Source organism: Octopus bimaculoides, chromosome 2 (genome assembly GCF_001194135.2).
Source record: "Octopus bimaculoides isolate UCB-OBI-ISO-001 chromosome 2, ASM119413v2, whole genome shotgun sequence".
NCBI classification, from domain to species: domain Eukaryota; kingdom Metazoa; phylum Mollusca; class Cephalopoda; order Octopoda; family Octopodidae; genus Octopus; species Octopus bimaculoides.
In genome coordinates, this window is record NC_068982.1 from 149,446,065 (window position 1) to 149,451,380 (window position 5,316).

The 5,316-nt window shown below is 34.2% G+C and overlaps 1 long non-coding RNA gene across 2 annotated transcripts in view; it reads right to left on the reverse strand.

Annotated features, from left to right (window-relative positions):
• The window catches only part of LOC128247036 (uncharacterized), an 86,361-nt gene that overhangs the window by 19,025 nt on the left and 62,020 nt on the right, over positions 1–5,316 (reverse strand). The window lies entirely within an intron of this gene.

Below are 5,316 nucleotides of genomic sequence, written 5' to 3' on the forward strand. Positions count from 1 at the left end.
TCTCTCTCTCTCTCTCTCTCTCTCTCTCTCTCTCTCTCTCTTTCTCTCTCACACACACACACACACACACACATACACACGTCCATTTCATATACATGTTCATACATCTTTTACTTTCTCCTCTTTCACTTTAAAACAAAAGTAAATAAACATAAATTTTTACAGAAATTAATGAACAAAACCAGCTGATCCAGATGACAGTTCTGAGAGTCAAAGCGAAGGATTGCCCCAGGGGAATACCATTACAGAAGATTTTTCGAGTGCATTCAACGTATCTCAGCTCCAAAGATTTGGTTACTTTTTCTAGCACACCCTGCTACCACATAACAGTTATTTGCGATGAAGGACCCAAAATACCTGTTACATGGTAGCAGGGCATGCAAGAAATAGCAGACAAGTCTTTCCTTTTCTGGGGAAAGGAACCGTTTACACGTGATTTCGATGTCACATTAATTGAAAGCATGTGAAATAACCTGGAAAAGAAAAAACCCACGAAACAAAACTCTGTTGCTGAGTAATTCAAACTTTCCAGCTGACCCAACAGGTCATGGGTAGTATATATATATATATATATATATATATATATATATATATAACAAAACATGGAGTTAGACAATTTTTTGGTATTATTCATTCACCGTTACATATGTTTCATTTGTTAATAGAAATTACAGAATTGTACATGTTAGATAGACATGTAAGGAATTTCCTGTTAGAAACTCTTCAGACAGAGAAATCAAATAATATAAATTTTACATTTGGATGAAGAGTTTATATTTCGTTATTAATCACGATCAGTATAAATTGTTGGGGTGAAGGAAAAACAAATCATATTACACAGATAAGAAAGGAGACAGAGTTATACACACACACTCAGACACGCGCGCGCGCGCGTATATACACATATACATTTATACACATAGATAGATATACACACACACACACCTCCTTGAATAGAATGGAATTGCTCTTTTATATTATATAGTATATTACAGTCCTACAAGGCCTGTGACTTCTGCAGAGTCACTAGACCCCATAGCGATATCAAAATTGTTAGGTTTATTTTTCCTAACAACAATTATAAAATGGGGTGTTTTTGTTTTTTTGTTTGTTTTTTTATGTGCATATATATGTACACTTCTTTAAATGTTGTAGTTATGAACAATAGAATATATGCATATATTTATGCATAAGTGTATAGGTATTTGTATGAGTGTCTACTCATATAGATGTATAAATATTATTATGGATTTTATTAATTTTGTTCTTTGTTTTTGTTAAAATAGTAAACACACTTGTATCTACGTTTCCTCCTCCCTGCCCATGATGAACTTATGTGTTCTTGTTTTATTTATTCATATAGTTTTTATACATGCACCTGTATTTCTTAGTCATGTTAAAATAGTCATATGTAACGATTTGTAACCATCTTTCAAATTTAGAATGTGATAATATATGTGTGTATGTATGTATGAACTTATGCATGTGTGTGTGTATGCATGAGTATGTGTGAATGTGTGTGTGTGTGTGTGTGTATATATATATATATATATATATATATAACACGTGTGTGTGTATGTATATTTGTTTATATATATATATATATATATTATCATCATCATCATTTAACATCTGTTTTCCATTCTGGCATGGGTTGGACGGTTTGACATGTAGCTAACTAACAGGGAGCTGTGCAAATTCCAGCTGTCTATTGTGGTGTAATTTCATATATACATATATATGTATATAATAATAATAATAATAATAATAATAATAATAATAATAATAATGAAATTAGTATGTATAGTGCTCAGGTACACTATGACTAATCAAAGGTGCATGTACTGTACATAGAATTATATACAAAAGTCAGTGTATGAGCCATGATATACATGTGTGCATCCGTATGGAGGGGGGATATCAAGTGTAGTGTTGGTGAATTTCAGGAAGGATGGAGGATTTAAAGGATGCAATGTCTTGGCAACTAACACCTGTTGTAGTTTGTTCCATGCTTCAGCAACTTTGAGTGCTAAAAAATGTTTTTGAAAGTCATGGGAGTTTTCCTGTTTTCTGACTTTGTAGGCATGCCCACATGTGTTAGATATATGGAGCTCAAAAAGGTGCTTAGTGTGGTTGTTGGTGCAATGGTTAATAATTTTTTCGGTGTTTACCAAGTCAGTTGCCAGATGTCAGAGCTTCAATGTATCTATGCCCAGGGAAGCAAGGCGTTCAGAGTATGGTAGATTTCTGATGGAGGGTGTTTGCTTGGTTGCACGTCTCTGAACAGTTTCCAGGAGGTCAATGTCCTGAGCAAGACAGGGGTTCCAGACTGGTGATGCAAACTTCAAATGTGGTCACATCATAGCAATATACCGCCTTAAATAGATAGCCGAGAGTGAGTGACAAAGGTTTTGCTGAGTGATGCCAAGTCACCCTCGGCCTTCTTGACAATTTTAGAGATGTGCTTTGTCCAGCGAGGGATGAGGAAGAGGAGGAGGAGGAAGAGTGAAGGATGGAATGGAGTAGAGGTGGGGAGTGGTGGAGAGTTGAAGGGAGGGGGAAAAGGAGAACTTAAGACTTGTGTTTAACACTAATGAACAATGTGAGATGATAAAAATGTATTAGAGATTTAATGCACTGTTCCAATATTCCTTCTGAATTCATGCCATCAACCTCATCTTGATGCTAGTGTGGGTTACCTCATTGAGATCCTTAAAGTAAGGAAAAGTGAAAATCTCTCAAATCTCTCTCTAATCAGGCCCTCCTGTCTGAAAAATGAAAGAGTTGCATTAAATATTGTAATCTAAAATAAAAATGACTAGTCATGTTTGGAAAGTCTTCCATCATAGGTCTATATAATAGATTGCAGATTTGGTTATAAGCAAAAACTCGGCAAACTTAAATTCAGACATATTTATTGAAAGCTACTAATTTAAAAAAGAAAAAAAACCCTGTGAGCAGAATGGTTAAGAGCATTTCACAAAAAAAAAAAACTAAATTAAATTGAAAATTTTGGGTCATGGTTTAATGTAGAGACAGGGACATTTTTGCATTACTATAAGCATGTTTTGAAGAAAAGATTATTTAAATAAGTCTTTAAAAAATGTCAAAGATAATCTCTTAAAAATAAAAAGAGAAAAATGAGATAGATATGTTTTTTACAGAGTATTGTTGTTTGCTTTCCAACACATTTCAAAATCAGGTATTTTAATGTATATTCGAATAACAGAGCATGGTTTGTCAGTTCTAGCATACGTCTTAAGCTATAACTGCATGTACACAAATGCATATATATTTGTGTGTGTGTGTGTTTGTGTGTGTGTGTGTGTGTGTGTACATGCATACATACATACATACATATATATATATATATATATATATATATACATGTGTGTATGTGTGTATATATTTGTATGTATACATATGCATGTATGTGTGTGTTTGTGTGTGTGTATACATACATACACACACACACATATATATATATCATCATCATCGTTTAACGTCCGCTTTCCATGCTAGCATGGGCTGGACGATTTGACTGAGGACTGGTGAACCAGGTGGTAGAGTTTCTACAGCTGGATGCCCTTCCTAACGCCAACCACTCCGAGAGTGTAGTGGGTGCTTTTACGTGCCACTATACACACATGTGTTTATGTGTGTATACATTTGTATGTATACATATGCATGTGTGTGTGTATGCATGCATATGCGCGATTGTGTGTACGTATGTATAACTGCCTCTTGCATTGGCTTCATGTAGCAGTTGTAAGTGAATGTCACTGTCATGCAAGCAGCATCCTTCATTTCCAATCTTCCATGAAAACATGTCTGGTCACGGGAAAATATTACCTTAGTTCGAAACAGGTGAGGGTTGGAGACAGGAAGAGCATCCAGGCTCAGAAAGTCTGCCTCTTCAGCAAATTCTTTTTGACCCATGAGAGCAAAGGAAAGTGAACGCCAAAGCAATGAGAATGTCTACGTAACTCTCAGCTGCTTAGACATTTCTTTCATGAGTAGGAATTCATTTAATCAAATATCTGAACACTCATCATTGAGAGACCAATAAAGAATCCAGCACCACTAATTTCTCACAACTACTTTTCAAATGAATTAATGATGAATAAGCCTGTATACTTGTCATTAAAGTTAATTAATTTAACTTGTTCCAGAATTCTATAATAACATTAGATCTTAAATAATTAAATTTGTTTTATAATTTTGTTATTAGTTTATATCACACTATGTGTAATACAACATTGTATGAGAGCATCTGAAGTTAAGTGCTTGAAAGGTGTGATAACGAGTCTGTGAATTTTTTCTGTCATTTAGTAAAGCCTATCACCTTCATTTATGTTTGTATCTTCGTTAAAAAATAGCCAAACAAGCTGACTCAAGTCTCTGTTTCTGCAGTGCTATCATGCCTCTATACATAATGGGTTCTTTCATTTAACTTTGCACTTGTAGAAATGTATCTAGAGTGCTAAAGGGGGCATTACTTATCTAGCAAGCTAGCTCTGTGTGTGTGTATGTGTGCATGAGAGTGTGTGTGCATGCATGTGTGTATGCATGTGCATGTATACATACATACATATATACATACATATACACACACACATATATATATACATACACACACATATATATGCATATATTTATATTTATATATATATTTATATATATATATATTTATTTATTTATATAGAGAAAGATATATAAATATATTTTATGCATATTATAATACACCTTTTTAATGTGTCTTTTGTTTTTATGAAGTGCCTTCAACCAATACATGAAACATAATGGCACACAATGCTAGAGAAAAAAATGAGGCTGGCTATCTTTTATCTGGAATTGCTGCAGGGTATCAGTATGGTATAATACTATCTCAGCATGTCAGATACATGTATACACATATTTTGACAAATGCATGCAAAAACGGTCACACTCACATACATATGGCTACACATTCGCACATAGATGTGTACACACTGACATATGTAAATAAAATGTTTTAATAATGGATATATAGTGACAGATAGAGAGTGAAAGAAAGATGGGGAAGATAGTGTGTGTGTGTGTATACATTTGTGTGTGTGTATACATTTGTGTGTGTGTACATATGTGTTTGTGTGTATGTGTGTATGTGTGTGCATGCATGTGTGTGTGCATGCATGCATGTGTGTGTGTCTATACATGTTTTCATAAATGTAGTTTATTTATGTATGCCATAAATGATTTATATATGCGTGTTTGTACACACACACACACACACACACACACACACACACACACACACACACACACACACACACA